This window comes from Acipenser ruthenus, chromosome 5, assembly GCF_902713425.1.
Source record: "Acipenser ruthenus chromosome 5, fAciRut3.2 maternal haplotype, whole genome shotgun sequence".
In the NCBI taxonomy this organism is placed as follows: Eukaryota; Metazoa; Chordata; class Actinopteri; order Acipenseriformes; family Acipenseridae; genus Acipenser; species Acipenser ruthenus.
In genome coordinates this window covers 40,747,995-40,770,330 of record NC_081193.1, presented here as the reverse complement: position 1 = coordinate 40,770,330, position 22,336 = coordinate 40,747,995, and the positions used below count along the sequence as shown (strand labels likewise).

The 22,336-nt window shown below is 40.0% G+C and overlaps 1 pseudogene; it reads left to right on the top strand.

The window, feature by feature from the left end:
• Positions 1 to 22,336, top strand: part of LOC117403166 (androgen-induced gene 1 protein-like) — a 57,589-nt pseudogene that overhangs the window by 7,187 nt on the left and 28,066 nt on the right.

The following is a 22,336-nucleotide window of genomic DNA, read 5'->3' as shown; positions in this document are numbered from 1 at the left end:
TAAACTAATGGTCTATAACATTTCTAAGACATTTGTTAGAATGTAACAATAGAGTTATTATAAGTGGAACTTGCTTTATATCTTTTATAGCAATATGTGAATTTGCAAGCTTTGACCTTGATGAAAGTAATATTACAGGATACAGTACATCTGTCACATAACCACTATATGTCATTCTGACAGAAATACAATAATTCTTGGTTGTAAATCTCCCTCCTGACCTGTGAGGGCGCTAAGCAGCGGGAACAGAGTTCTTTGGATGGGCTGGTCTGACAGTTCTTTCCCAGGGTCGGGAAGTCAGCCAGTCTGGATGAAGGTGAGACTCCGTTGCAAGAACACATTGACCCGGAAGGGAAACAACGTGGCAGTCGTAGATTGGTGAGACGGTTGCACTCGTTTACCAAGGGGTCATGTGTGACGGCATAAAAGGGGATGGAGAATCGCAATCTGTTCCTTTGTGTTGGTTTTGTATTTTAACCTAGAAGGACTGTGAGAAACCCCAGAGAACGTAGCAGTTTTGTGAGTGTTTTATTTGTTTTGTTCTGTCTGTTAGTAATTGTCTTGTTTGTGAATCACCAGACAGCTAACACGTTTCCGGAGCTGTCGCCTTGGGCCGGCACAAAGCCAGAACAACACTCACCACTATCACGAAATAAATTGAATCACCCACCACGAGCACTACTGCACGCACCCAGGACTGGTGACCGTGTCTGTATTGTTGTGGGGTGGGACTGCAATTCCCCTGTTATTTACCCCGTGCAGTACACATTGGTGTGTATTGCGGGGGGATTATTGTTTGGTCGCCAGACCTAGAAAACTAAATAAAAATCCTTTCCAAACCGGATTATAATCTCTGTCTGTTTCATTCACGCACTGCATCACTCCTGCACCTGTACCCAATCAACCACTTTGCCACAGTCATATACTTCACAATTCAGTATTTGAAAACCACGTACGTTTGTTATGTGAAGAAATTCCCTCTAAAGTTATTATTACATACTGAACTATGAAACATTTTGCTCATAGGAGTGTTTGATGCAGAGAGTTAAGTAAAACTGTGTAAACAAAATAATGTTCATAACAATGAAATGAAAGGATGTATTGAATTTAATACACGACAAATTATGGTAGTTAAAAGTTTCACCTAAAAACCCAGTTGTAGCCTATTCCAATTGTCATGGTTATTCATTTTACTACAGCTTTTGTAATACTCTATGTGAGTATGTTCAAAATCTCATTGATGCAGGTATTGGCTGAACAGTTCCTTGTGTACTTCTGTTTGAGTTGTATTGGTTGGCCAATATCTTCAGAACACTCAATTGATTTAGATGTGCTTGAAGATCTGTTTGATTAAGTTACTGGCCTGTACTAGAAATGTCTTGAACTACTTTTTCACAGTGCTGACGTCTTATTGGCTGACCTAAGAATGCATGCAGATAGTTTAATAATCTTAGACATTGCTTCCTTGTGTATGCAAATTATAACGTATATAACTATACATAATATATTTATGTATATTAAACATTGTATTTTTATACAGTGTTTTGTATTTCCTTTGCAGTTTATTCAGGCAGTTTTCTTTGGGGGTTTGCGTACTGACCGACCTTTTCAAGTCTGTTTACAAAAGGTAGTGAGAATCTAGAACAAGAAAGACAGCTAAAGAAACTCAAATGTCTACATGACTGGATGATGGCAGTATTAGCATTTCCTGTTGGAGTGGTAAGTGCCAGTTAACTTTAAAATGAAAACCTAAAGGGCTACTTATCATCTACATTTTCCTAATATTGATCTGAGCAGAAGCAAAAATGTAGAATCATACAAAACACACATAACATGATATTAAACAAGTGCAAAATAAATATTAGGAAAATGTCAGTGATATATTGCTTTAAAGTGTTCCTGAACAGGCTGTAAGGTTTACAATACAAACATTACTTTCATTATCTTTTTGCTTTGTTGTACATATTCCTGCAATGTCTTTTTCAACTTAATCAAGATTGTTTTGATATTTTTATTACCATATCCCTGGTCATAAATCAGTTTTGACCAATTATTTTCATTTCACATCAGCTATGCTTCGGGTCTTCCCATCAGAGGGATAGGACCAGGAATATGTTAATAACAATATCATAACAATTGCAATAATATGTACAACAAAGCAGAAAGCTTGGAAAAGTAAAGCATGTTTTAAACCCTACAACTTCAGTCACACTTTAAGATACTGTAATGCTTGATTCAAGGTTTTATTATATAGCCACCATTACACATTTTCTGTCAGCTTTTTTACAAGCTTCATGTAATACAGTCTTTACAATTCAACTTTTTGTTATGTGGTTTTAATGACTTAAAGGCCCTATTTTAAAGCATGTTAAATGACAAAGTTTTTTTTAGTGGAATAAAACTTTTGTAATGCTATAATAGGAGCAAGAAACTACTTTGTTACAGAATGAAGCATTTACTTTAAATAATTGTGGAATGGGTTTTTACTCGTTATATATTGTTAAAATATGTTTTTCCCCTCTTTGGAAATGGTTCTTAGCCTTTTCATGTGCTTCAGAATAAAATGGCACTGCATTCCTGTTAAAAACATGTCTAGCAAAGCAAATTATGAGTGTTTTGCAACATCACTGCTTCTTTGATGTTACAAACTGAAGCTGAGATCAACATACATACAGTTTCTGTTGCTGTACTGCAAACTTACCATCTATATCCTCATACATGAGGCCAGGACTCCGATAAAATTTCCATAAGGCATTGTATCAGCTTTAACCTAGATTAGTTGTGCAAATTGCAAGCGTCATATCAATACAAGATATCTTACTAACATATGAAACCAAAACAGTGGGATAAGAGCTTTAAAAAAAGGCTTCATAAATTCACCAGTCCAGTACATCAGAATTGAAAAGATACATCTCAAATACTGTACACTTCCCTTCAACAAATATTGGGGCAGATGAATGAATGCAGAACAGCAGGGACTGCACATTTATTGGCTCCACTTAAACAAAGGTCAGACGATGGTCCCCTCAAATACATTGAACAAGCAATCCATCTCACAAGTGCATGGTTACCGAAAAAGTTATTCCTTACCAATGCCAAATAAGTACTGCATATGCTACAGTCACTTTGCAATAATAAAAAAATACAAAATAAAACCTTTTGGGGAATAAAACAAAGGCATCTAGTCATTCTGCATTGGTTAGTAAATTGATTACATGTGGGGTACCAATGCACTTGTCAGATGGCTGGTTAATTCAAATATTCTGCATACGATAAATATTTGAAAAGCAGCTGCATATCTATTTATGAATTATCTATATTTAGAGACTATTGATTTGATCAACTTATACCCCGACAGGATAAGCCACAGCATGATATTTTTTTTGATCATTTTACAAACTCAAGGAACCCCTTGGATTGAGTGTTTAGAGGTAATCTTAAGATAACCATATAAATAACCATAGAAACAGAAAACGGGATGTTCAGTACAGAACAAAAGATTCAAAACTTGAGCCCATGAAACGATCACAGTATTATTCTACAGTTTTAATTGTATCTTTACTTTGTTATAGCTAACAAAATAATTTCATAAATATTACTTGTCATGCACATCAAGTAATATTTATGAAGCAATGTGGAGTAGTGGTTAGGGCTCTGGACTCTTGACTGGAGGGTCGTGGGTTCAATCCCAGGAGGGGGACACTGCTGCTGTACCCTTGAGCAAGGTACTTTACCTAGATTGCTCCAGTAAAAACCTAAATGGGTAATTGTATGTAAAAATAATGTGATATCTTGTAACAATTGTAAGTTGCCCAGGATAAGGGCGTCTGCTAAGAAATAAATAATAATACTAACAATAATGTCCCTGGCTGCAAAGTATGTCAGTCAATTTGGGAAGCAGGTTGTGAATGACAGGTGAAATTAACAAAGAAGTGTAACACTAGCTAAAAGAAAGGCTTGCAAGCAAAAAAATCCCAGATATGAAAATGCATGCTTGCTGTAACATTATTTCAAAACTGCACACTTGAAATCCATATAGCAAATACACATTATTTTGTTATCTACAACATATTTAAGATGACTTATAGTTGCAATAATGACCTCGACCTAAGGCTTAGCCTTCAGACCACCTGCTTTCCCAGACGGTCATTAATTCCCAGAAAATGACCAAGGATCGTTGGCATTTAATAATTTCCTCAAGAAACAAAACAACACTAAATAACAGTAGTTAGAGGACATTCTGTTCTTGTAATAGTAGCTCACCCAAGCACACTGTGCCTTACCCATTTCTCACTTACTCAGGGAATTCTTAAGACCTTTTTGAGAAATACTGTGTTCAGTTTTCAAATAGAATGCTCTGGGTAATGCTCTTAATTACCCAGAGCATTATGGGTAGGAAGCTGTGTGGTCCAGTGGTTAAAGAAAAGGGCTTGTAACCAGAAGGTCCCCGGTTCAAATCCCGGCTCAGCCACTGACTCATTGTGTGACCCTGAGCAAGTTAGTTAACCTCCTTGTGCTCCGTCTTTCGGGTGAGACGTAATTGTAAGTGACTCTGCAGCTGATGCATAGTTCACACACCCAAGCCTCTGTAAGTCGCCTTGGATAAAGGCGTCTGCTAAATAAACTAATAATAATTGAATAAACTGTCGTACTCGTCCACATCTCATCACAGTGTTAGGAGGACGGGAAATCAACAGATTAAGCCACATAATTCCTCATACTCATCCAGGCCAGTTAAAGCGATAGATCAGTTTGATCCCAGCAAGTAAATGATTCAATGCACATGTCAAAGAGACTTAAACTGGAGCCTCAGGAATACCAGGGAACAGAAAAGGAGTGGACATTGATAAAGTCCAGTTAAGGTAGCCTTTGCATTAGGATATGACTGACTGACCCCTCAGACTGGGTCCAAATACAGTTCAAGCTGCATGTGTTCTATTTATATAAAAAAAATAAAAAAAAAACATGTGGAAAAAATGAATGAACAATAAGCACTTAGTAAACAGCAGTCTGTTTGTCAGTCAGTCACACCATACTGTCATTATTTTTTCTCTTTTGCATAGTTTCAATTAAAAACATAGTTTCAATTAAAATAGTGTTTGGAAGCTCTGTGGGCATTTAAAGAGTTCCGGATAAAAGGGAATGATTGGTGGAACTGGAATTTCTCTGAAGAAATGGCTTGACGGAGCTGGAATTTCAACTACCCATTTCAAAGCCTATACATTCAATGGCTTGGTTTACATGCACTTGAAAATCGACTCTACAGTCATGACTGTGTGACATTGTCACGCGAATACATCGTGAAACAGCAAAAGGACGTTTTTCTGGCAGCGTGACCTTAAGGGCAGGGTCAATCGCTTTCTCACGATAAAAATAGCTGTAAAAACCCATGTAAACCGGAGCAGGAATCATGCTTGTGGCTCACAAGATTTCAGCAGTCAAGATCCCATTTAACTGGCAGAATCTCACATTATTCCTCAGCAAAGCTGTACCAAACCACCCACACACACACACACACACACAGAAAGAATGCAAAATAATCTGCAAATGTAAACCTCTCGTATAGCCTATTATTATACATGCATGTTGTTAAGCACAACTAACCAAACTTTTAGCTTCATATTAATATTATTAGTAATAGAAGTAGGAGTAATAGTCCTAGTAGTTGTAGTAGTTGTATTTTCTTTTTATAATTTTTTTAAGATGTCCCAGGAACAACAGAGCTCCACCTCTTCTTCCACCTCACAGAAATGGAATGAATTGTTAGCATCAATTGGCATATTGCGCAATAAGTAATGAATATAGTTAACAAACAAAATAAATGTACCGTGTCGCTTTAAATAAAGACTTTTGTTTGAATGTTTATAATATTACAAGGCATCCACGTTTCATCATAATGTGTGTGTGTGTTAAGCGGATTCTGTGCCTGGCACTTCTACTGCAGATGCAGACCAGCAGTCACTGGCTTCTCGGAGCAGAGGCAGGGTATAGGGACCGGCACATGTGTACACGAACACAGGATGCTCAGCCTGGTACTCCACCTATAGAACTGCCAGTGCATGAAGCTGCTCAGGAGCCTCGTATGTATTTTTTACATATCCCCCTGTTCTCAACTTTATATTCATGTAGGCCTAAGGATCATACCGTTTTTTTATTGTATTGTAGTGTAACCCCCCGTGTTCCCACATTTTCCACCTACATTTATAGACTACTTTAATTAAATAAAACTTTTAGATGTTACACATATCTATTTTTTAAGTAGTAAAACTTGTACAGTACTTAGTAGAAGTTTTATTTGATATACTTTTATGTGTGTGTGTGTGTGTTTGTTTGTTTGTGTGTGTGCGTGTTTTGGAAAGGTAACAAGACACAAACAAGTAATGCGTGATAATTCAGAATGTGTGCGACAACAAGTTAATTATTTTCTCTTGTTAATTTTTTTAAATCTTCATGGCAACGCATGAAACTCTCCTCATGATATTCAGAGTCATTCTTTTCCTAATTACTAGGCAGACACAGACATTTAAATATCCCCTCCCCTAAATGACTATGAATTGAGTAATCTGCATTGGTATGGCCGACTTCTTTTCTAAATAAGAACAGCATAGAAACACATTTCCTGAAAAGCATGGCAAAAACATTGTGAGGAAAACTGTCATGACTTGTCCATGTAAACACTGTCAGTGTTAACATATTTTTGCAGCTTGCTGCTGTCCTTTTCACAGACAGCATATTTTGCTTGACGTAACTGCTGAAAAAAAGCAGTTCGCTTTGAAGGATTAATTACAATATGCTGATAAGAAAACATTAACCTCAGAACTGTGTTCCTTTTGCTCATGGCAGTTTTTTGCGGCCTGTGATTCTGTGGCCTGTTTCTGAAACATTGCGAATGTGTTAACTCATTTAATATTTTTTAAGCAGTGACTCAGATCATACAACTATTATACAATTGGGGTAACAGATCAATACTTGTTATTTTATATTGTTTTGTTTAATTGTTATTCTTTTTTTGGATTGGTGCACAGTGATTGCTTTTTTTTTTCATTATTGATGCCAGCCGAGCAGTTTAGACCCCTGTCTTTCATCTCTGGAGAGAACCAAACTCCCTGCTGCCCTAGACCTTTACCGCACTCTCCTCTCCTCCTTCTCCTCTACTCTCTCCTCTGCTAAAATGTACTTATTTCCAATCTATAATCCAAGCCGCCACTAACAACCCACGTAAACAATTCTCTACCTTCTCCTCCCTCTTAAACCCTCCCCCTCCTCCTCCCTCCTCTATCTCCCCTGATGACTTTGCCTCCTTCTCTTCTAAAATCTCAGATATCCTCAAACTCTTTAACACCTCTCCATCCCCCGCACCCCCTCCTGATCCAACCCCTACACCCACTACATCCCCTACTTACTCGCCCTCCTTCTCCACCTTCTCGCCCCTCTCAGACTCTGACCTCTCCTCCCTGCTCCAGGGTCACAAACCCACCACATGTGCCCTGGACCCCCTCCCCACTCACCTCTTTCAAGCTGCTGCTCCTGCTCTACTTCCCTTCATCTCCTCCCTTCTCAACACCTCTCTCTTTTCTGGTCTCATTCCCTCTGCCTTCAAAAAAGCCTCTATCACTCCCCTCCTCAAAAAACCTACCCTCGACCCCACCTCCCTCCAGAGCTACCGTCCCGTCTCCCTCCTACCCTTCCTCTCCAAAACCCTCGAGCGGACTGTACACCGCCAGCTCTCTGCTTTCCTGTCCAACCACTCTCTGCTCGACCCTCTCCAATCTGGCTTCCGCTCTGCTCACTCCACTAATTCTCCTCGACCTCTCTGCTGCCTTTGACACTGTCGATCACTCTATCCTACTATCCTCTCTTGCTGACCTGGGAATCTCTGGAACTGCTCTGACCTGGTTCTCCTCCTACCTCTCCAACCGCACTTACCAGGTAACCTGGCATGGAGCAACCTCCACAACTCACCCTCTCTCAACAGGAGTCCCCCAAGGGTCAGTCTCTCCTGTTCTCTCTCTACACCCGCTCCCTGGGCCCCCTCATCGCATCCTATGGTTTCTCATACCATTTCTATGCTGATGATGCTCAGATTTTCCTCTCCTTCCCCACCTCTGACTCCACCATCCCCTCCCGTATCTCTACCTGTCTGTCTGCTATCTCCTCCTGGATGCACTCGCATCACCTCAAACTCAACCTCTCTAAATCTGACCTCCTTTTCTTTCCCTCCTCCTCCCCCTCCTCTGATCTCTCTATCTCTGTTCCTCTGGAATCTACCACACTCTCTCCCTCTTCCTCCGCTAAGAACCTCGGAGTCACCCTGGACCCCTGCCTCTCTTATTCCCAGCACATCTCCACTCTGGCACGCACTTGCCAATTCTTCCTGAGCAACATCCGAAGAATCTGACCCTTCCTCACCAACTACGCCACCCAGCTCCTGGTCCAGGCCTTGGTACTCTCCCGCCTAGACTACTGCAACTCCTTCTTGGCTGGCCTCCCTGCGTCCGCCACCTGTCTGCTCCAGCTCATCCAGAACTCCGCTGCCCGCCTGGTGTTCTCTCTGCCTCGCATCTCCCACGCAACTCCACTGCTCCACTCACTCCACTGGCTCCCGATCACCTCTCGCATCCAGTTCAAGACTCTTGTACTAGCCTACAGATGCCGTGACCAGACTGCACCCAGCTACCTCCAGACCCTCATCTCTCCCTACACCCCCACTCGACCTCTCCACTCTGCCTGCACTAGAAGACTAGCTCTACCTCCTCTACACTCCCCTGCCTCCAGAGCCCGCTCCTTTTCCACCCTCGCCCCGCAGTGGTGGAATGACCTTCCTACAGATGTCAGGACTGCCCAGTCTCTGACCACATTCCGGCGCCTCCTCAAGACTCACCTCTTCAGAAAGCACCTGTAGAACTTCTCTGTTCATTGCCTGGGACACTTATCACCCTTCCTTAAATGCGCTTTACTTGCTCTTATCTGCCCCCTATTTTACTGCATTTAATCCTGTACATCAGAGTACTGTAATCTGCCAAGTGTTTAATCTGTAGTTTTTTGTATTTAATCATATCCTGATGTAACTATCACTGACACTTATCTGCTGTATCATTGAATTGTATTTTGTCACACTTGTACTTGCTTGAACCAAAGTCATTGTATTTATCTTGCTTTTAATTGTATTATTACTTGTACTGTGATACTTGAAATGTATTTGCTTTCGATTATAAGTTGCCCTGGATAAGGGCGTCTGCTAAGAAATAAATAATAATAATTTTGTAGGTGACTGTATATATATATATATATATATATATATATATATATATATATATATATATATATATATATGTATGTGTGTGTGTGTGTGTGTGTAAGGCGGGTGTACTATACCTTACACTAAATTGTATATATACAAATATACTGTATATAGGATCACAGGCCAATTCACTGTATCCCAATTTAAGTCACTGGTTTTGTTTTAGTACTTTGCGTTGTGTTTTTTGTTAATGTTATTTGCTAAACAAAACAGCCTCAGTCAATTTGGATGTGGGTGAATAAAGCAAATAGTTTTAATTTGTTTTTCTCTCCCCTCCAGATCCCTCAGCGCAGACATCAGCAGTACACAGGATCTTCAGTAACAACACAGGAGGCATTGATTCGCGTCAATACTGTTGTGCAAGGTCAACATTTCCAGATTGTTGTTACAGCGTCTCGCTCTAATCTGAAGGCATACATAATCATACCGCTCCCCCTAGTGGCTGTTTTTAAAGCTATGGCCTAATAGTAGACCAACTTAGTAGACCAACAGGCTACACCCACCCCTCCGTTCAGAGGTCATCGTCGTTAACATTTGCTGCTTTATTAACCAGGGTACTCTTTCTATTTCTGCTTCTTATGGTATTCCATACTTTTATTCCCCTTTCTATCTTTTCTCTATCTGATTCAGTTTTAGTAGCTGCCACTTGCTGTAGGGGGGTTACCTGATTCAAGTAGGGTATCTCTGCTGAGGTTCCAGAGCGTCGCTTAGCACACCATCTGCACTTGGTGGTTCAGCATCTGGAGAGTGGAGTGGTAACTTGGGTTACTCATCTTCTTCTGGAGTTGAGCCATCTGTAGGAGTAGACACATTTAGAGTGTCCTGAACCTCTCCTTGCTGCACGCTTTCCATTACTGATGTCTCAGTTGCGTTGTCAGGTGTCTAGGGGGCATCTCTCTCTTAACGATGCACTTCAGGCTCATCTGATGTTTCAGTCAGCACCTCATACCACATAGCCCTTCTTGGATATGCCAGCATTTCCTTCACTTTCAGAGGCATCAAAGTCATCCTTCTCTGTCACACGCAATTGCACTCATTTTGGTTCCTCGGAACTGATCTTCTGGACTGGAAAGAACATGCATTGGATCAGCAGGTTGCGATGCACCACCCGTTCTTTTCGTCCATCCTCAGCCTTCACCACATAGACAGGGATAGTTTGCTGCTTCTTAACCACTACATAGGGATGATTGTCCCAGTGGTCCACTAACTTCTGTCATTTTCACGAGAACCCTGTCTCCAGGTTAAAACTCCACTTCTTTAGCTTTTCGGTCATACTGTTTCTGACTCTCCTTGGCACTTCTGGACATCACATTGGCTTGTCCAAACGCAAAAGACAGACACTCACGCAGACTCTCAACATAATTACCATACTTCACAGATCCTTTGTCTGAGGGCAATCCAAACATCAGATCAACGGGCAGTCTTGGGTGTCTTCCAAACATGAGGAAATGTGGTGCATAACCAGTCGAGTTGTGCTGAGTATAGTTATATGCATGGGTCAATGCATCTACATACACTTTTCAGTTGGACTTCATATTTGGATCCAAGGTACCTAGCTTGTCCATCAACATGCGGTTAAAGCGCTCCGTTGTGCCGTTCCCTTGCAGTGATTGTATATTTTTGTATACGACATAGAACAAGCAGCGTGTCGTAGAAATAATAATGAAGCCAGCCATGTACCCACAGTTCATTGCACCCATGTCTATGGTTGCGCCACTCAATGCACAACACCTCCCCTAGTACACGTCACACTGCCCCTCTCTACTTCCTGTTGTGTACAAAGAAAGGGGAAGGAGAAAAGTCGTTTGCTAAACATGAACAAGAACAAGCACAGGCACACGCAGTACTCTCGTACAGTATCATTGTTGTAATTGTTGTATAATAATAAAGCTTTTAATAAATATTCCCATATGTTTCGTACATCCTTTTTAGCTATGTAGACCTACTGTGTGTATGTATAGAGAAAACAACAAAGCCAGCACCATTTTTATTTTATTGAACATTGCCGTGTGGTCTAATCATCCGCCAGACCGATCGCTCACTTCAGCATCCGTAGAAGACTGCAAGATTGTGTGAGAAAGTGTAGTAATGGGGAGCAAAGGACTACAAAGATTACAGGCTGAAAAGCCGTAATTATGTTATTGTGTTTAATTGTTTAACTGTTTTATTAGTAATTATCCCCTGCACCTGGCTATCATTGTAAATTAGAGCCAGGTGCAGGGTATTTAAAGAAAGCAGTTAATCTGTTCTGGGCTGCTGAGTAGAAGGAAGCAGGAAGGTGGGTGCCCTGCTGCCAAGAAGTCACAAGACAGGTACTGGGTGTACTCCTGTGTATTTTGTTAAACTGTGTGTTTTGTTTTTGTGTTGTGGGGAAACGGCTTAGCCATCCCATTTTGTAGTCAGGGTTGTTCCTGGAAGTTTAGTTAGCGCTCCAAAGGAGCTAGGTGTTTATTTGTGTTTGAATAAAAGTGCGCAACCTCGCTAAAACCAAAGTTCCTGTGTTGGGTCATGTTTTTTTTGTAGCTCCGTTACAATTGAATGACGTGAGGGTTTGAAAAATAATTTTCACAAAACCTTGTTCTTCTAGCTTGCTCAAAACACCGCCGTCTTCTCATAATCTGAAGTCGACGCATTCTCTGCATACATGACAGTCGTGTCAAAAACAGTCATAAATTGCTGTTGCAGAGTTAAAAATGTATGTATAACAGTGCTCAACAGCCAAATCATCATTAGGTGCCATATTTATATGTATGACAACGAAGAAACAGTTTGTTTCCATAGAAACAGAGTTTTAAGGTATGTCTCGTGTGAGAATGCCAGCATTCATATGAATGATGTATTGCCGTATTTTACCTGCCCTAATGCCAGCATTTGCGCTTGATGTGAACTGACTGTTGTGACTAAAAATGCCGACCACTTTCCAAGTTAGATAGAAAAAAACTTAGATCATATAGGACTTCAAATCAGAAATCAGATTTGAAATATTTTGTACACTCGCAGAGCTACACACGTTTTTTTAATGCATGGTATTTTATAAATAACAGCCTCCGAAATGGCAAATGCAGACCAGCTCAAAGACTATTCAAAAACTGAGAATGGAAACATTATTACCCTGTTTATGATAAAGGTATATTTATTTATGAATATATTAGTCACAAAAATAAATAAATACATGTTGAGTATTTTATTTTATTTTATTCAAAAACAAGGAACTTACAACTAGCATTGGTACAAATAATTGTGCACACTAAATACATAAACACTACAAATATACAAAAAACACTCGGTCATGACAAAACTTTGACAGCAAGGTTTTTATTTTCAAAACTAGAATAAATAAATCGGGCTGCAAATGTCAGGTTTTATTGCAAAAACATTATATTTTGTAACATATAGAAGATAATAATCAGTAAACTATTTACAGAAACAATGCCTATGTAGTGTGATGACAGTAGGGTAGAAAGAGAAAGCATATAATAATAATAATAATAATAATAATGACCATCCACCCTTTTACACACACACAGAAACTAAGAAAACAGAACAAGTAAACTAGTAATAATAAATGACATAGCTAACAATAAAAATGACTCGGCAGCTGTTTAGGCAAAAACATGATCAAATAAATAAATAAGAACAAATAATAAATAAATAAAAATATCTGATGCTGGTACAGTAGTAGTCTTGTCTCTCTATATGTATCTGTCTAGACTAAAATAATCTCCTGCAAGCACACACACACAGAGATGGAGAAAAAAAAAACATTCAACACGTTTTTTTAAAAAGTGTAATAAAGTAAAAAAAAATAAATAAAAAACACGACAGCTAGTTAGTCCAAGTACTCACCTCTCAAATGAGTTGTAGATCAGCACTTTTGTACTGGAGACACAGACATCACTGTAAAATGGCGGCGCTTGGTGACACATCTTTTGTAATTATAATATTATACGTCCCACCCATCCTAACCCTAAACCAATCATATGGAGACATGGCCGGTAGTCATGGCTATAACCCACACAAAAATAAAACCAAGATTGATGATTGGACAGCCGAGATATTACATGAAAGGTCATGGATACTACACATCGATTTTAGAGTGCTCCGGTAGCTAAGGAATAAAAAAATCATAATATGCGCTGGTAGATGCGTTTCCTGTGCATCACTTTGTTGACATGTATCATGCAAATTTGCACATAGGGATAAGCTTGCGGTAATCAACACATATCCGAAGTGACCTATCCTTCTTGGTTACCACAACAATATGGGATGCGAACAGACTCTTGCTAGGCCATATCACTTCCACTGTCTCCATTTCAGTGCTTTTGCCTCCTTGCTTCGGCAGACTCCTGACAAGACGGACTTCTTAGCTAAGGTGGCAAGATGCTGCCCCACCGTTCCTGGTGAAGTGACAGTCTGACCATCTAGCTCTTCAGCACTGGTCTTATCATCAACAGCGGTCACAAGAAAGAGCTCAGCAAGATAGGTGTTAGGCTTAATCGCAAATTACACACTTTCACTGGCACACATCCATTCTTCACATGACTAGCCCCTCCGATCTTTCAATCAGTGCAGTATAGGGTGCTCCACCTGGCCCTTTGGGAGCCTGGCTTTTAATGTGGGCAATATGGACACGTTTTCTCACATATTTAGCACTGCCGGCCTTTCCACTGGGTCCTCCAAACTCTTTCTCCCCTAACTTCAAGAAGGTTGCATGCCATTCTGGGAACTGCTGCTTAAGCTTGACCAAGTAACTTTCATGAACAGCCTGTAGACAACTACGGTTCACTCGAAGGACATTGGTTCCTATCAGCAATGGAACCTGCTTCCGGTACTCAGTCGCACCTTTTCATGTACATGACCCAAGTCTCAGGTGAGATCACTATTGGGGTTAGGGGTCTAGTATCGCCCCCTGGTGGATCTCACCAAGAAGACTGCTCCTAAAGTAGTTCAGTGGACAGGGGAATGTGAGGGGGCCTTTGATATGATTAAAAGGAAATTATGCCAGGCCCCAGCTCTCATTTCACCAGATTCCAGTAAAGAGTTCATTCTCCAGACTGGTGCCTCCCAGATTGGTCCAAGGGTGGTCCTGTCCCAAGAAGTTGACAGATTAGAACATCCTATAAATTATATGAGCAAAAAAATGGCTCCCAGGAAAATAAAACTACTCAGTTATTGAGAAGGCGTATTTAGCCATCAAATAGGCTACTGACTCGCTCTTCGCTATTACTTATTGGGATGTTCCTTCTCTCTTGGCACGGACCATGCCACTTTAAGGTAGTTACATACGATGAGGGACACGAACGGCCATATCTGGCGCTGCAACCCTTCCACTACATATCGAAGCATCGTGCGGATAAGGAGCATCAAAATGCTGATTTTTTTTCATGGGAGGGGAGTCCATTAGGGGACGTAGGGTTGGCCGAGTGTTCCTTCAGCATCACTCTGAGGGATGAGTAATCTGAGCTGCAAATCTCCCTCCTGACCAGAAAGGACGCTGTGTAAGGGAGGGTAGTATGCTTTCCCATAGATGGGCTGTATCGACAATAGGTGGCAACTGGAAGTCGTCCATCTTGGGGAGGGCGCGCAGCTGTGAGTCTACTAAACAACTCCACTGTGGTCAGCTGCAGGGCATACAGCAATTGGATAGACCGTGGCACCGGGCTGATCACAGGGAGGAGTTTGATAAGCATTTCTTAACACTGGATATGAAACAGGATTACATTTCCATTTCAGTAAAATAATAATTCTACAATTTGTCCCTTGAATTTCACACATTTTGAAAGCGCATTTCCAAAATCTAGAAAAGTACAGTATGATGGCAGTGAGGTGACATCAACATTCTATAAAAAGAACGTTCCATTATGGGTGCCAAAAGTTGTTGTAAACATAGCCATTGTCTATGTCTATAATTGCATCATGGCAATCAGGCTACTAATAATATCCAAACTGTTTCCCTGTCACTTTCCCTGTCAATCACCTGCTGTTGTTGAGTTTACTGTAAAAATGTCCCAATCTGTTGAAGGTTAAAGTTCAGTTAGCTTGTATAATACATCCAAATAATTATTGGTATCAAATACAATACAATTTGTAAGAAATGTTGAGAATTTAATAGTCAAATTATTATGTATTTTTTGTTGAAAGGATCAACATTCTGTACATAATAATCAATGTGAATATTCATAATACAGTACTGTTCACCATCCATCATTGTTTGTTAATGTTATTTTGTGGTAGCGATGGGCTTTATTCACAAAACTTTAAGAACTGTTTTAAAGCATTGTTTAATCTAAGAGTATGTTTAGAAACACTTTTCAAAAAAGTTTCCTTAAAAATAGTTTCTACAGTTTTTTTGTCATCAGTCAGCATCTCTATTTCCCATTGCAGTTAGCCTTAATTTGCGGTGAGGGTGCGCTACAACATATACTAAATTACATGTCCCTATAGAATTGTTCTTTACACGTATCCCAAGGCCTGGCAAGCAGTTTTAAGCCTATTCCTGCCAGCATTGTGAAGAGGAACCAAGTGCTCCGTAAGGACAAGGCACTGGGCCAAATGCAGTAATGTATCCAATTTAATCTGGCAGCAACAGCTAATAAATCATTTTTTCAGCCACTTGTGAATGTTGCCTATTACAAAAAGACAAATCTTTATAAACAGTAGAATTCCTCCATATGGTTGAATTGTGTGTTTCTGTGACAACCTTTATAGAAAACAATAACCTGAACATACCTACTGTAGTCACGATACAAAAGAGACGTTTTAGAACGGAGATAATAAAAAACATATTTGATGCAATGGAATCACTCTGTGTCAGCCCTTGATGGAAAAAAATATCTTATTGTCCTTTTTTAAATCTCTTTTTATTTCTTTATTTCTTTATTTATTTTACTATAGTTTGTGGTGACCATGTTCTGGACCCTGTACCTATATGACAGAGAACTGGTTTAACCAAGACTTTCAGATAACTTCATACCACAGTGGCTAAACCATGGCATGGTGAGTATCAGAAATGATTATCATTATAAACTATAACAATGTTCCCTTCCTCTGGAAAATTTTGGACAATGATTAATCTGATTATTAATTACATTTTGAATCCATAAAAGAAAAAGAAAACAACAACATAGGTTAATTTTAAATTATATAATTTGCCATTTGAATTAAAAACCCATCAATGAGTTGAGTGTAAATACAGTTATATGTTGATAATGACAAACTTCAGCCAAACGGTGATCGTACATATACTTTTTATTTTGCGGCTTGTACAACGACTGGTTTTAATGTCAATTTGCGGCTCTGACCCATGAAATTTGGGTCACTTGGGTTTTCTGCAATTCTGACACTTCTACTGCAATTCCAATTCCGTTGAATGAACTTTCATGGATTGTAACAGGGGTGTTATGTTGCTGTGTGGGTATCCACTGAGAAATGAGAGATACAGAGGGTTTTGATGTTGAAACGCCACATTGGTGCCATGGTTTTATAAAAGCAAAGGCAGTTGCAGTGGTTGGTGGCCACCATTAGGGTACCAGCAATAGTATCCCTAGTGCGGGAGAACATACACAAACACAGTGTACATAATTACAAAAATGCAAAAATAAAAACACAGTGATCTATAACAAAACAAAAGGTGGCCAAGGGAGGTCCCGCAACAGTAACTTTCTCCCTAACACTAATTTAAATACACTTTGATGGGATTAAAATCCTTTAAATTAATCCGTACCATAAAGACACTATCTGACATGCATGATGGCAACTCCTCCCTTTCTGGCTCTCGGGAAGGCAAATCCTCCCACTCTGGCTCTTGGTTAGGCAGTTCTTCTGTGGCCCTTGGGCAGGCAGACCCTCCTTCTCTGTTTCCTTCAGCAGCGCCTCCGGTGGCTGCTGAGGGTTAAATTTGACTTGCCTTTGCCCCCCCCCCCACCCCCCAAAAAAAATGAAGGCCCCTGTTCCTCCACCAGGGGAACCTCCCCCAGGAATATTGGCAGCTGTGTTGGCTCTGGACACGGCAATGTCTCCCCCCACTCTGGATCTGTGTCTCCATCCAGCTCCGGGCAGTTGGCCTCTTCATGCCCGTAGAGCAGGCAAATGGGACACCAGGGTGCATCCTCCCGGACTACCCTGGACTGCTCCGCCTCCCAGTGCTCCTCATGGGTCTGTCTGACCACCATAGTCATAGCGCCCAAGGCCCCCTTCAACGCAGGTTACTGCCCATGGATCCCCTTCATCTGGACCCTATCCGGCAGCTGGACAAACTATGTTGTAATATTAAAACTCAATTATTTGGAAAAGGATATAACTGATAACATTAGATGGCCAGAGCTGTAATATGCTTGTTGTGTAACTCAAAAAGGTTAAATGTTTCTAAACATATACATGTAGCAGACAAAATATACATGTGGCTAACACATGAATGGGCTGCCATCCTTTTTAATTTACTATGAAATTGACATTGTGTATTTAAAAAAAAAGTCATATTTATAAATAGTGTACACTTTTTGTATATGTGTTAAACTTCATGTGAGGGCCTGAAGTTTTTATTTTATTTTAGGAGAAGCCTCTGAAAACCACAGTCATCAGCTGTAAACAATGCATAATAGGCCAGATGAAAGCCTCAGTTTGTATTATCGCACATGTGACCAATACAACTGGGTTACTAGGCCGTAAATATTTTGAAGAAGTCCATGGTATTGCCTTTGCTTGTTTACCCGTGTCACCATAGAAACTGTAAAATACTCCCTTTGCAGTTTGGAGAAATCAAATATCAAGTCCTGTTTTTGCTTGGCAGTTATTTTAATACAATTAAAGACACATGAGGAACCTGTATATCCAGATTTTATCTATTTGTCACAGTGTGAGATCTGCAGGTTCACCACAGCATAAGCAGTCAGGTTTTATTATAGGATATGCACTTTAAGAGCTGTCAGTGCACTTATTGCAGCTGTAAATTCAACAGGTATATACTGCATATTTTACATTTGGTGTAGTCATTAGAATATGACATTCAGTGCAACACAACCAAGATGTGTAAAAAAATATTCCAGTAAGGTTTCAAGCTCATAGTAGGATTATTGGATTTCATTAATATCCTTTTGTTGCTGTTTCTTTGAATGTGTGTTGACCTATTATTGATGCATTTGAACACACTTGGCATATACTGTTTTATAATAGAAAATAAACTGCTTTTGGCCTTTGGCCATTCATAAGTTAAATGCTTGGCGACAGGAAAGCTACCCTATTATTTTACGCTGTTGTAAAAGTATATATTTATACTTAATTTAAGAAAAGAGACACAGGATCTCTCTCTCTCTCTCTCTCTCTCTCTCTCTCTCTCTCTCTCTCTCTCTCTCTCTCTCTCTCTCTCTCTCTCTCTCTCTATATATATATATATGGGATGTGTGAGACAGCAGGGAGGGGGTTAAAACCTCCCGGAAGAGTAAAACGCGCCTTTTTGTTTATTGTTTAATTTAGTTTTGTTAATTGTTTTATTGTGTATTATCCCCTGCACCCGGGGGTGATTAAAAATTAGAACCGGGTGCAGGGTATTTAAGACGTGCAGCCAGTCTGCACGGGGCTGCTGTGTGGAAAGCCCACTTGGAAGTGTGTGCAAGCGTACGAGAGAGAAAAGTATTGCCGGTAAACCTGGTGGTGTGAAACCTGTGTTTATTTTGTTTTCTTGTTTGGCAGGTAAACGGCTTAGCCGTCCTGCGAGTCAGCCAGGGACCTGCCGTTTAGTTAGTGCTCGAGGAGGAGCTAGGTGTTTATTTTGTGTTTGTTTTGTTTTGTGTTTTATTAAAGAATTAGCGCGTCAGCACTTTTAAACTCCATTCAGTGTGTTTGGTTGTATTTTTAAAGGGGCAACGAACCTGTGTAGCAACGTTTCATTTACAATATATAATATATAATTACACAGTGCTGAAAGATGGGAGCTATTATGTTTTATGACAGATAATCCTCGTAAACACCCCCCTTGTCATATTTCGCATGTACTTCTTTTATTGCTCTGAGCACACTCTTAACACTAAAAGCCCCGCGGCAGTCATTTTGGCGGTTTTTGGTTTTAAAACGTAATTTTCACCAGTTGTGTAACACATATGGGGCTGTGCGTTCATGTACCTTTCTGTCCATATGTATTAAATATTCTCACAAAGCATGAAACACGGGAGTGCAGAAATTAAGGAGATATATTACATTATACCTAAAAGCCCCAGGAGCAGTCACATTGACGGCCACACAGAAAACAATTGTATTTTGATTATACAGAACGGTATTCTATTTTATTATTTTTTTTTACCAGTCTGCAATGTATTTAACTGTAATTAGATTAGTGTCTACTGTCTGCCTGAGTGAATGACTGACAGTCTATTGTTTTTCAATCAGCCTTTTCAAAGGCTGGCGCCTGCTTGCCAGTTGTGCTGTTTTGGTCAGTCAATTAGCATCGGGACTAGTGAAAATAAATACCAGAGGACGTGGAGTTTTACAATGCAACAAAATATGGAGTTGATGTTTTGGATCAGATGGCAAGTATTCCATGAAAGCTGGCTCCCGACGTTTCAGTTTTATAAATATGTATGTTGTAAACCGTTGTCTGTTCAGATGTTTATTTATTTACATTTTCTTGTTTTGATTTGTAAAATAAATGTTCATATGTATATATAATATGTTTCGGTTGTTTAGATGTTTAAGTGATATACTCAGTAAAAAAACTAATTACATCCAACTGTTTCTCCTTTCGTTACACTATTTACAGTGTTTTGAATACAGCCGTCAGGAAGACTGCTGCGGGACTTCTAGGTATGAGTATATCTCCGGTCCTTCTAGTGTTAAACTTAGGGGAGACGTTTTGGACTCCTGTAGTGGATTGTTCGTGCCCTGGGCTTTCAACTTATCCAGACAACTTTAATCATACAGACTCATTTAATTTGAAGTTTTAACCAATCAGAGCAGTAATTGTGCTACTTCTGTTTATTAAATGCTTAAAATGGATTGGGTGGTTGCGGACTACAGCAAATTCCAAGCAATAGGCAGTCTGGGCGATTCCATTGCCTTTACAGGTTTAACAGCATTAATATTTCAACACAGTAATACAGGTATGGTTATCACATACCCAGCCCTTAGTCTAGACATGCAAACTGCTAAATCGTAAAACATCCAATATATCACTCTCCAAAGCTCAAATGTAAATCCTATATTTTATAGTAATGCATCAATATAATCAATCTATCAATCAATCAATCTTTATTTTATATAGTGCCTTTCATAGTGGACCACCATCACAAAGTGCTTTACAAGATGCAATAACAACAAGAAAGTCCATAATACTTTAAATACAGAGAAATGCATAATACATGATTATGGCAGGGTTGGCGTGTGGTGTTTTAGGTTCCAGCAGCTGGAACCTAAAACACATACAGTACTGCAGTGCAAAAAGACGCTGCACACTGTTTATTTTAAATAATACAGAAATAAAGTAAATATTTAAACAGAAAAACAGTGCTCACAGAGCAAAATAAATATTTAAACAAAACAAATCTCAAACACAACAATACATAAATCGGTCAGGCTGGGCAGTGGCCTTCACTGACACAGATTTATTTAAGTTTTCTTTTCTTTTCCATTTACCTCTCTCCTCTCCTCTCCTCTCGCTCGCTCCTCCTCTGAACACCCACCACCCTGAGTGCAGAGAGCTGTAGGTTTTGATTTACTGTGGCCGAGGGGTTAATTATCAATTATCTCATTACCCCTCGACCACAATCTGCACAAGGTTTTTAATTATTCCTGGCAGAGGACAAGCACTAATCTCGCCTCTGCCAGAACACATTTTAAATGAAAACAAAACAATAACAAACAAACGCACGGCTATGCCGTCATATTAAATACAATAAATAAATACAAAAACAATACCGACGGCGCTTCGCCATCATATAAATACATAAATCATAAAACAAACAAATACAAAACAATAACCTGTGCAGGGGCGGAGGGGGAGACCCCGTTCTAAAAATAAATAAACAAATACTCCTTGCCCTGTTACAATGATATACAGTAAAAAAACAATGCATAATACATTAAATACAGTGGAAAGTGCATAATACATGATAGTAATACATGATAGTAGCATAACACATGAAATAGTAGCAGCAACACAGCAGCTAATAGCAGATATCAGGCTTAAAGAGCATGGAAATCAAGAGAGAACAGGTGAGTCTTGAGAGTTGATTTAAAGCGACCGACGGTGGGAGCATCATGCACCAAAGCTGGGAGAGAGTTCCAAAGAGTCGGAGCCATGAAGCTAAATGAGCGTTCTCCAAGTGTGGTGCACTTTTGCTTGGGGATAACAAGCAAGCCACAGTCGGAGGACCTCAGCTTGCGGGCAGGGACATAGCGGGTCAGCAGGTTGAGGAGGTACTCGGGACCTGTGTGATGAAGGGCCTTGTAGGTGAGTAGGAGAGTTTTGAAAATAATCCTGAACTTTACAGGTGTCAGTGCAGCTGGGCAAGACGGGGGGTGATGTGATCACGTTTTTTACATTTGGTAAGGATCCTGATAGCGGCATTCTGAACTAGCTGCAGTCGGTTTATGGTGCATGTCGGGAGACCATCATATATAGAGCTGCAGTAGTCAAGTCGAGAGGAGATAAATGCATGACAAAGTATCTCTGCATCCAGGACGGAAAGGTAGGGACAGACTTTGGAGATGTTTCGAATATGGTAGAAGGAAGATTTGACCACGGAGGAGATGTGTGCATCAAAAGGAGAGGTTGCTGTTAAGAAGTACACCAAGGCTTTGTACTGTGGGGGGAGGCAGCAGCAGCAGACAGTTTAGATTGCTATATTTAGATTCTTAAGTTGAGTTTTAGATCCTACTAGAAGGAGTTCAGATTTGCTAGTGTTCAGCTGAAGAAAATTGGCAGACATCCAGGCCTCGATGTATTGAATGCAAGCCGAGAGCCAGACCATGGCAGAGGGGCTACCAGGGTTGAGTTTTAAGTAGATCTGGGTGTCGTCAGCATAGGAGTGAAACATGAGGCTGTGT